A 12,645-nucleotide genomic window follows, 5' to 3' on the forward strand; every position below is an offset into this window, starting at 1 on the left:
TCTAGCTATTAATTGTTATACTAATAAGCAATAAACAGAAATAACTTATCTCTTGATGCGTGAACCAAACTGACAATAGCCGCGTCGTGGAGAACCACTGACCTAAAAGACGATTCCGCGCTACCTCCCGGTGCAGTAGACAATTGCGGTCGCCCTCCAGGATAAGCACGGCGCCGGAGTTTATGTGCACTCACAAACCCGACTGGAACTCAGAATACTTGCCCAGAAAACAGAACAGGAAGAACATGTGTTTAAATAATTTTAGAGAAGAGAGAAGACTGATTGTGTGTTATGTTTTGGCTGAGAAAACCACCGAATATTTATAGGGTGAAGAGGAAAAACGGGAAGCATAAAAGGTGGGAAGAACCTGGCCAAGAAGATGACCAGATTAATCTAGTCAGTCAACAAACGAGGCAAGAAACAAGGGAGTGAATTAATCAGCTAAAATCAAGGGATTAATGGCTGATTAATTCCCACAACAGTCAGAAAATCCCAACAGTCAAAAACGGATACTTGGAATATTCTGTTAACAAGGAAAAGGAAATAAAATTTCTCCAAAAAGATAACAAGGACCCACGCCCGCGCATCGCATTCCCCAAGACCCCAAGTCCCGAGGCCCGAGCCCGACCCGACCCGACCCGGCTCGGCTCGGCGCGCGCGCGCGCGTGTGTGTGTGGAGTAACACACACCTCCAACTTACTCAACTAAGTAGTGCTAAAGCACTACATTATAAAAACAAGGAAAAACCTTCCTCCCCAATCAATGTGGGACTTTTCCCCTTCCATTGTTTTTCTCTCTCTCTCTCTTATTTTTTCCTAACACTCTAGCATTATATCAAGAACTTCCAACAATCCCCCACAGGTTCGAAGATATGAAAAGAATGAAAGAAAAAAATGAATTCTGGGCAAAACAAAACAATTGCATAAGTGTCAATGTCTCGCGACTTGAATTAACACATAGTGGACATCAAGCTATGATCCCTCACCTACCAAGTGACCTTCGTCTTGAACTCAATAGGGAGTTAGGGACCCGTCACTTTGAGCCACACAATTGAACATGTATAATATTCTGAAATTCCGCGAATAAAGGTGACGCATTATACTGGCCATACGTCCAGCCTGGATGCTCATAGGTGCTCTAGAGTATAAGCCCACGAAATACTCATAGGAAGCGGCCACACTTCCACACCTAAGTAGGTGAACTCCATCAAGTGTGAGCTACAACACACCTCCAAAAATATGGATATGGGTTCATTAAGAGCCGTATGCTCATCCTCTTTCTCATATGTAGCTAAGCACAAAACAAACATCTAGAGATGGACAAATAAAAAATGTGCTTCCGAATTATTACATAACGTTCCCCTTTGAACTCATAGTGAGTAGGAGTTCATTATTTCACAATTCATACAACGGGCTTTAGCCCCATCTCTTCCGATGTTTCCAAAACTAGTTTTTTACATAGGCCTTTAGTTAACGGATCCGCAATGTTCTTTTCGGACTTTACATAGTCCAGTGATATCACCCCTTCAGACAACAAATTTCTGACGGCTTTATGCCTCAGACGGATGTGTCTCTTCTTCCCATTATAGGCATGGTTGTGTGCAACAGCAATAGCAGCTTGCGAATCACAATGAAGTGCAACTGAAGGAGCTGGCTTCCCCCACAGTGGAATATCTGCAAGCATGTTCCTCAACCATTCTGCCTCATGACCTGCCAATTCAAGAGCAATAAACTCAGATTCCATAGTAGACATAGCAGTACAAGATTGCTTACAAGATTTCCAGGATACGGCTCCACCCCCAAGGGTGAAGACATAGCCACTAGTGGAGTTAACTTCATCATTATCGGATACCCAGTTGGCATCACAAAAGCCCTCCAAAACTCCAGGAAATTTGGAGTAGTGCAAACCCCAATCCATAGTACCCTTAAGGTACCTAAGCAACCTCCTTAGAGCAATCCAATGATCACTGCTTGGATTATGAGTGTACCTGCTCAACCTACTAACAGAATAAGCAATGTCAGGTCTAGTGTAGTTCATAAGAAACATAACACTACCAATAATTCTAGCATATTCAGACTGATTAACTGGATTACCATTATTTTTCTTTAAGTGGAAACTTGGGTCATAGGGAGTCTTAACTGGATCGACATTAAATGAGTCAAACTTTTTAAGAATTTTTTCAACATAGTGTGACTGATTAAGACAGATGCCATTTGGAGTCCTTTTGATTTTTACTCCCAAAATCACATCTGCCTCACCCATGTCTTTCATTTCAAAGTTCGAACTCAAAAACTGTTTTGTCTCATTTACACGATCCAAGTCAGTCCCAAAAATCAACATATCATCCACATAGAGACAAATAATTACACAACCATGACTATCATGCTTAAAATAAACACAAGAGTCACCTTCATTAACATGAAAACCATTACCAGTCATAGTCTTATCGAATTTGTCATGCCATTGCTTTGGAGCTTGTTTAAGCCCATACAATGCCTTGACTAACTTACAAACCTTCTCCTCTTGTCCTGGAACAACGAACCCTTCAGGTTGGACCAAGTAAATCTCCTCATCCAAGTCACCATTCAAAAAAGCAGTTTTGACATCCATTTGATGAACAACAAGACCAAAAATGCAAGCAAGAGCAATTAAAGTCCTAATGGTTGCAATTTTAGTAACAGGGGAGTAAGTATCAAAATAATCAATGCCAAACTTTTGAGTAAAACCCCTTACCACTATCCTTGCCTTATACTTGTCTATGGATCCATCGGCTTTTAATTTTTTCCGAAAGATCCATTTACAAGTAATGGGCTTACAACCTCTAGGAAGTTCAACCAATTCCCAAGTGTTATTATTGAGAATTGATTGTAATTCACTATCAATTGCTTCTTTCCAAAAAACAGCATCAACTGACCTCATTGCCTCATCATAGGTTCTTGGATCATCTTCCAAAACAAAAATATGCACAAAATCATCATCAATTAAGGAAGATTCAGATAAATAAGAAGTAATAAAATCAGGACCAAAACTATTTTCCTTTCTTGCCCTTTTGCTTCTCCTTGGCTCCAAAACAGAATCATCGTTAGTAATAGGAGCATTAGCAATAGGTAAACTAACAGAACTACTAGCATGCAATTCACTATCATTAGAAGGAGACATTTTCAAAGGAAAAATGTTCTCAAAGAACTCAGCATCTCTTGCTTCAATGATATGACCACCTGCATAAGAGTTGTTAGCACCTTTAACAAAGAAACGATAAGCTGCACTTTGATAAGCATAGCCAATAAAAATAGCATCAACAGTTTTGGGACCAATTTTATCCCTCTTGAAACTAGGTATGCCTACTTTTGCTAGGCACCCCCACACTTTCAAGTATTTCAGGTTTGGCGCTCGACCTTTCCATATTTCGTATGGAGTCTTGTCAAGCTTCTTGTGAGGAACCCTGTTCAAAACATGACAAGCAGAAAGAATAGCCTCCCCCCACATGTTATTAGGAAGCCCAGAACTAATAAGCATAGAATTCATCATATTCTTTAAAGTTCTATTTTTCCTTTCAGCTATACCGTTTTGTTCGGGTGAATAGGGAGCCGTCGTCTCATGAACAATGCCAAGTTGCTCACAAAATGCCTTAAGAGTGTCAGGGCTGTACTCACCACCCCTGTCACTCCTAACTCTCTTGATCTTTTTGTCTAACTGGTTTTCTACCTCAGCTTTATATTTGAGGAACATTTCCTCAGCTTCGTCCTTAGACCTGAGAAGATAAACCATGCAAAAGCGTGAACAATCATCAACAAAAGTAATATAATACTTTTTACCCCCTCTGCTTTCGTGATTATTAAAATCACCTAAGTCACTATGAACAAGTTCCAGTACTTCAGTCTGTCTATCTACTGATTTAAATGGCTTTTTAGTAAATTTGGCTTCAACACAAACTTGACATTTCGAAAAATCAGTTTTAGAAAAACTTGGAATCAAATTTAAGTGTTTAAGCCTTTTAACAGAATCAAAATTAACGTGGCCTAATCTAGCATGCCATAAATCAATAGACTCAGCAATATAAGCAGAAGAAGTACTAGCATTCTTATTCATAGTGTCAATTTTAACATCAAGAGTAAAAAGCCCCCCATTACAAAAGCCCTTCCCCACAAATTCCCCATTGCGAGTAAGAACTAATCTATCAGAATCAAAGGAGAGCTTCAGTCCAGCTTTCATGAGCAAACTGCCAGAAATTAAATTCCTGCGCATTTCTGGAACATGCAAAACATTAGTGAGAGTAAGCAATTTTCCAGAAGTGAGAGTGAGAACGATTTTCCCTTTGCCTTGGATAGATGCAGAGGCTGAGTTGCCCATGAAGACATTTTCACCTTCAACCTTGTCATAGGTAGTGAACATGTCCTTGTTGGCGCAGATGTGTCTGGTAGCTCCAGTGTCAACAATCCACTCAGCAGCATTACCTGTAAAGTTAGCTTCTAAAACAACAGCAACAATAACGTCAGAATCTTCAATAAGGTTTGCTTGACTTTGCCCATTCTTCTTCTTGACCCTGCAATCTCTAGCTCTGTGACCAGTCATACCACACTCATAACAGATCCCCTTAAACTTGTACTTCTGAATTTTCCCATTAGGCTTAAGGTTACTGTTTTTGGCTTTGGACTGGTTGTTTGATTTGGGTTCAACAAGGTTGGCTTTGGCAGAAGAAGAGGAAGGGAAAACAGAAGGGGCTTTGTCTTTGATACGGTTTTCCTCCTCAATTTTGAGGTGGGCAGCAAGTTCCTCTAAGGTTAGGTCTTTCTTTTTGTGCATGAGTTGGTTACGAAAATCCTTCCAAGAGGGAGGGAGTTTCTCAATCAGAACAATAGCAAGGGTAGTATCACAAATAGACAGACCTTCAGCAGCCATATTAATACAAACACTCTCATAGGCATGAATCTGATCAATAATAGGCTTATCATCAACAACTTGAAAACTTAACCACTTACTAACACAATAACGTTTAGTACCAGCATCATCAGTTCCATATTTTTTCTCTAAAGCATCCCAAATATCCTTAGCATGATGAAAACCCATATAAATATCCAACAGACTATTCGACATATAATGCAACAACATGCCCTTACAAGTTCTATCATCCTTAAAAAACTTAATCTCATATTCAGACAAATCATCTTTATCAACAGGTTCAACAATATCATCAAGAACATATGCAACATCAATCTGCTCCAAATAAAAACGCATCCTAACAGCCCAACGTTTATAATTCTTTCCATCAAGAGGTTCTAGTTTAGACATATCAGGAACAAGGAATTTGGAAGCCATGATCGTCTTTTAGATTGTTATACTAATAAGCAATAAACAGAAATAACTTATCTCTTGATGCGTGAACCAAACTGACAATAGCCGCGTCGTGGAGAACCACTGACCTAAAAGACGATTCCGCGCTACCTCCCGGTGCAGTAGACAATTGCGGTCGCCCTCCAGGATAAGCACGGCGCCGGAGTTTATGTGCACTCACAAACCCGACTGGAACTCAGAATACTTGCCCAGAAAACAGAACAGGAAGAACATGTGTTTAAATAATTTTAGAGAAGAGAGAAGACTGATTGTGTGTTATGTTTTGGCTGAGAAAACCACCGAATATTTATAGGGTGAAGAGGAAAAACGGGAAGCATAAAAGGTGGGAAGAACCTGGCCAAGAAGATGACCAGATTAATCTAGTCAGTCAACAAACGAGGCAAGAAACAAGGGAGTGAATTAATCAGCTAAAATCAAGGGATTAATGGCTGATTAATTCCCACAACAGTCAGAAAATCCCAACAGTCAAAAACGGATACTTGGAATATTCTGTTAACAAGGAAAAGGAAATAAAATTTCTCCAAAAAGATAACAAGGACCCACGCCCGCGCATCGCATTCCCCAAGACCCCAAGTCCCGAGGCCCGAGCCCGACCCGACCCGACCCGGCTCGGCTCGGCGCGCGCGCGCGCGTGTGTGTGTGGAGTAACACACACCTCCAACTTACTCAACTAAGTAGTGCTAAAGCACTACATTATAAAAACAAGGAAAAACCTTCCTCCCCAATCAATGTGGGACTTTTCCCCTTCCATTGTTTTTCTCTCTCTCTCTCTTATTTTTTCCTAACACTCTAGCATTATATCAAGAACTTCCAACATTAATTACCACTAACATTCTCTATTCTTGTATATTCTTGCTTGCTAATAATACATATACACTTTTAGTTAGTATACCAAGTATTTAGTACTCGTAGCTAGTATGTAGTAAACGTATAGGAGTTTTACTTCATGACTAGACTTGGTTATAGGGCGGGTATTGGATCATGGTTGGTGTGGGTCAATTGCAAGTCAGGTAAAAGAGGATCACATGTTATAGGGCCAATATCGGATCGGGTGCGACTAATACAGGTTATGGGTCAATAGCAGGTCGATAATGGGCAGACCAGCAAACTATCAATTAAACTAAATACTAGACCAACCCATAATTAAGCAATACGAAAATATATATGTATGTAATTCTTTTATACATAATCTATTTTTTTATATATATATTAAATTGGACAAACGCTTTGGTCCTATATTGACATTATCTAATAAGAGCCAACATAACAAAATTAAAAGATCACCGGTTCAAATCTCATCCACCCTTCCTTTCTAGAGAAATTTATTTCACGCTGTCCATATCGTGGGCTTCAACCACGTTAAGCTTTTGCTTGAGAATATCCTTTTAACGTTATGCGTATATGTGTAGACAAATCAAGAGATTAATTAGATCTTAATTTGTATGTTTTTTTTTTTGGTTTAGATACGACAATATGCTATAAGGACAGCACTAAACTCACCGGTGAATGCAAAAGCTTTGCAGACTGTAAAGCCGCATGCTTGGAAGAGGAAAACATTGTTGCCTTATCCGGAACTTGTAAATTTACTCCCGAGTTACGTAAAGCTGTATGCAATACTGAGCCTTTTTTTGATTTAATTAGAAACAAAGTTGTAAGAGACTTAACAAAATGTAAGCCGGGTACCACCACCACAGAGGAAATTATTCCTACTCGTACTATAATATACAGATGTGTCTGCTCTTTCAAATGCTCTAGATAACTCTTATCTAGCTAAAACTATCGTCATTGTAATCGCCTGGTTAGGACCATTTGATCAATATTGTTGTCTTTTACTTTGTTTTGGGAATTTGCTTTGCTTTTGTTGTTTGATTTTCTTGAGGTTTTCATAGTCCTTTGATGCAATTGTTGTATGAATTTGTACTACACTTACATGCAATGTATGTTTGATTTTGAATTATATATGATGCTCCATTTTCTTATACACTTGTCCTTTCGCGCGCCATTGTTCAAGATATGAGAGGTTTCTGTCGCGAGTCAAGAGACTCCAAGCTCTTCAATTTTTCATTACGTATAACAAGACCCCACATGACTATATTTTTCAATACTTATAACTCACAAAACATGGTCAAAAGAAAGTGTGTGAATAGTGGTAAAGTCAAAATGTGTCAACTAAAAAAAACGAAAGTAGTACTAAATTCCCTCAAAAAAATAAAAATAAATACTCCGTATAATACTAAGTTAGCTTGATTTATTTCTAGAGTATCATGGATTTATTGTGATATGGATGTTGTTATAAGTAGGATTGTGAAGGGGTTTAGATGATCTTTACCCATTGCTAGAAAGGTTATTCATGCTATACTTAATTTTTTTATCCCAAATGCAGATTATGTATACTACTAAACATATATTGCAATTGCAGAGTTACTTTTTTTTTTTTTTTTTGAGAAACCAATTGCAGAGTTACTTCGTTCTGAATCTACAGGCAAAAAACTCAAAAGATAATCATGAAACTCATGGAGTGTTATAATAAAATAACATCATAATCAATACCATATTATATATATATATAACATAAATAGAATAGACTTCATCACTCCAATACAATTTGTAACCCAAAATAAACACAAATTGAAATCAGTAAAGAGGAGCTCTATGAGGGACTCCTTTCCTACTTCTCTTCCGGTATGAATGGCTACAGTCATTGCTTAGCTTCTTCCCATCGGCCGCCGCCTCCTTCATCGCAACTGTAACCAATCCCTTCAGATCCACATCAATCGACACCCTCTGCTTCTTCTTTTTCTTACTCATTTCCTTACCAGAAATCTTCGTCTTCTTCACAACAACAGGCAGCCTAACTCGATTTCGTTTCAGCTTGTTTTCGTTACACTCCTTGGTGATCATTTCCATATCATCGGCAATGATCTTCCTCTTCTTCGCAACAGGCAGCCTAACTTGATTTTGTTTCAGTTTCATCCACTCGAGATGTTGTTGCAAAACATCATCCGGACAAGTAAGCTTGCAATCAATCGAGCAAAATAAGAACCCGCTTTTGACCAAAAGATGCTTACATTTAGCACAACAATTACCATGAATTTTGTCGTAGTTGGTTTGGTTATTGTGATTCTGTTTTTTTCTAGACTTGGGGAAATAAAGGTAATGTCCATTAATTTTATACTCGTAAACCCCAGAAAGATCTTCGAAAAGTGGACTGATTTCCTTGATAACATATCCGTAACTCCCTAAACACTTCATACCCCTCAACACATAATGATCTTTATGAAACAATTCTACCTCCGACTTTGTTAAAGTCCTTCCTCTACAATTCACGCAGAAGAAGGCGAGATCGGTTTCATCCCTAGTCTCTTGTTCATCTTCATCACGTTCCTTGGTGGTCAAGAATTCCGCATTTAACAAGTCGTGCACCATCAACACACGTTCTTCGTCACCGGAGAGATTAAGCGCGGTTTCACAGTTTCCTCCTGTCATTAATTAATCAAACAGTCTGCAAAAAACATCATCAATATATTAGAATCGTTAAATTAATTATTATGGACTATAACAACTATAATCTCAGTATTTTCATAACTATAACAACTCTTAAATTATAGACTGTTACACGTATAGAATAATTAACAAGAAGTACCAACTATACTATATTTTCTTTAATTACTTCAATTAAACTAATTAACTTATTTAATGATTGAAATCAGTATATTAAACGCTGAGTATAATCAACAATCCAACTTATAGGAACCCTAAATTACTTGGGTATCATCATTCATCAATAACCCAACTTAGAAAACCTAATTTAAATATTATTATAATTAAACTAATTATTAATCACGCTCGATTATTTGAATAAAAGAAAAAGAAAAAGAAATACAATCTTTAACTTATTACCTGAGAATTAGGTTCAATGGACGGGAGAGAAAGCTCAGTCTTTAATGGAGAATTTTGAGTATGCTTCAATGGAGGAGAGAGAGAGCAGAGCAAGTATTGGAAACTGGTTTATGTTTTGTTTTGATGCAAACAAACTAGTTCAATTACTGATAACAGTAAACCGACATATGTTGTATATTTTTTGGAAAGTCTTGAATCCCACTTCTCAAGCTAAAATAGTTTAATTATGGGAATATTTTGATTGAGATTTTTTTTTTTTTTTTTAAAAAAAAATAGGTTGATTGAGTACGTTAATTGAAGGTCTATTTTTTTTTTTTTTTTTTTTTTTTTTTTTTTTTTTTTTTTGGCATATAGTAACTTTATGAGGATTATGGATTTGTGGGTATGATAAAATTTTGTTTATAAATAATTTTTTTTATCTTAACTTAAATAATAAAAATAATTAAATAACAACAAATAGCAATTAGCCATATAATCTTATTATCTAAGGATAATATTTATAAAAAAATATCCAAGTGAAGTTTTTAATGATTGAGTTTTTTTTCCTTAAAATGTTAATAATATATCAAAGCTTGTCACATCATGTGACCTCTTGTAAAATAAAGAACAAAGTAACCCTTATAACACAATCGAGAGTAGCACCTGTAATTTTGACTAAGGGCTTGTTCTCTTCAGCTTGATTTCGAATTAATTTAAGGCCTATTCACATTTACTGAACTAAATTGAACTGATTGGAGCTGAACTCAACTGAACTGAACTGATTGGAGCTGAACTTAACTGAATATTTTATGAGAAAGGAAAATTAGGAGCTGAACTGAACTGAACTGATTGGAGCTGAACTCAACTGATTGGAGCTGAACTGAACTGAATATTTTATGAGAAAGGGAAATTAGGAGTTGAACTGATTGGAGCTGAACTGAACTGAAATTAAGTAAATGTGAACGGGCCCTTAGTTCAGTTAAGCTTAAGTTCAGTTCAGTTCTTAATTTCCTTTCAAATAAACAATTTAGTTAAGTTCAGTTCCTAATTTCTTTCTCTAATATACAATTCAGTTCAGTTCAGATTAGCTCCAATCATTTCAGTTTAGCTCAGCTCGATCAGTTCAGTAAATCAAAACAGGCCTAAGTAACCCCTATAATACTGACCAAGTAACCTCAATAACACTAACAAAGTAAGCCGTGTAGCACAAGTAACCCCTATAACACTAGCGAAGTAATTCCATGATACATGTGGCCAATTAACCACATACATAGTATATAAGAAGTTGTGCATAAGCTGTTGCATCCTAAAAAATCTAATACTCCCTCCATGTTTAATTAAATGAAATGCTTTCCTTTTACGACCATGTTTAAATAAATGTAACATTTTTATTCAAAAATAAATAAATAAATAAATGTAACATTTTGTTTTTTTAGTAACTTCTCTCTATTTTTTTTTTAATAATATCCTCTCTACTTTATTTGTACATAATAATCTGTTTAAGGATGAGGGTTTGGTTCAAAGTTACTTTGATGGTTTATTTGTGTAACCCGTATATATAAGCGGTTTAATATTAATCTTGTGCAGTCTTGTTTGTATGCTAATTTTAAAAAGTGTGTATTTTTTCAAAAAAAAAAGAAAAAAAAAAAGTTGTCTAGTTTTTTTTTATATATTTATTTTATTTTTTTGATGTAAACATATGCCTAATGTGCTACAATCATTATTTTTTGTACAAGGGTAAGGGTCTGTTCATATTTGCTGAACTGAGCTGAACTGATTGGAGCTAAACTAGACTGATTGAAGCTAAACTGAACTGAAATGAATATTTTATGAGAGAAGGAAATTAGGAGCTGATCTGAACTGAAATTAAGTAAATGTGAACAAGCCTAAATGAAAATAAAACTTTGCAAAGATAATGAAAGAGAGAAAGCAATACTACATTCTTCCATTGCAAAATTTGGGAGAAATTAGATACTATACATCTACATTAAAATTAAACAAAATATATGTATTAGATTTATGGTACTAGAAGCTCAATTTAAGATTAATATTACTCAATATTACTACCTCCGTTACATATTATTTGCAACGATTTGACATAAAGTAGAGAGAGAAAATGTCTAATCGTTGCAAATAATATGTAACGGAGGTAGTATTAATTTTGTTGCAACTTAGGGCCTGTTCACATTTACTGAATTGAGCTGAACTGAACTGATTGGAGCTGAACTGAACTGAACTGATTGGAACTGAACTGAACTGAATTGAGCTGAAATGAATATTTTATGAGAGAGGAAAATTAAGAGCTGAACTGAACTGATTGACCCTTAATTAGAAATGCCCATTAATTAATAATCTAATATTAAGTACTAACAAAACACATTATTAGTAAAGAGGAGCTCTATTAGGGTTTCCTTTCCTACTTCGGGTCCGATAGCCACAATCACTGCTTAGCTTCTTCCCATCGGTCTCCTCCACTCTAGAAATTGTATCAAATCCCTCTAAATCGATCTTGAGCTTCTTCTTGTATATGTTGTTACTACCCTCTTTCGCCGTTGTTCTCTTCGAATTATTCTTCAAAGGCAGTGTGACTTGATTTTGAACAAGTTGTTTCACTAAATCATTACGTTGTTGCAAATCATCATTAGTACAAGTAATCTTGCATTCGATGGAGCAAAACGGGTATCCCTCAGCCATAATGTGCATACACTTAATACAACAGCGACCCTTAATCATCATCGTGTCGTTGTTGATTTTTTGGTTATGGTTTTTTTTTCTTGACTTAGGGAAATAAATGAGATAATCATTAGCTACATACTCGTATATCCCAGAAAGATCTATATCATGAATAATTTCTTGTAAAACCGAAGTGATTTCGTAATTAATATACCCGTAACAACCGGAACACTTCCTAGTCCTCAAAATTTGAAGATTATTATGAAACTCAGCTATCTCCGACTCTGTTAAACTCCCTCCTCGACAACTAATACAGAAGAAGACTCGATCAATTTCGACTTCTTCTTCGATTTTATCTTTATTACGTTGCTTTTTCTTTTCTATCTTGAAGTCTGCATTTAATAAATCATGAACCAATTCATTTGATATCAACACATGTCTTTGCTCCTCAGGAAGAATTATTCCACTTTCATAAATTTTTCCTTCTATTGTCATAATTAAGACCTATATACAATAGAAAACAATCAATTAGTCTCGTTAATTTATTATAGTCGATTAATATTAAGAAATCATTAACAAAAGTACATCTTTTTTTTGAGAATTATATTTTTAATAATCCCTGATACATACCCACAACACCATTGGAATACAGCCACACTCCATACAAATTAACGTTCGATTATTCAAATAAAGAATTAATAATTAACTTAAGAGAACTGTAATTTAAGTTTAATGACAATT

Source organism: Chenopodium album, chromosome 20, assembly GCF_948465745.1.
Source record: "Chenopodium album chromosome 20, dcCheAlbu1.1, whole genome shotgun sequence".
Classification (NCBI taxonomy): Eukaryota; Viridiplantae; Streptophyta; class Magnoliopsida; order Caryophyllales; family Amaranthaceae; genus Chenopodium; species Chenopodium album.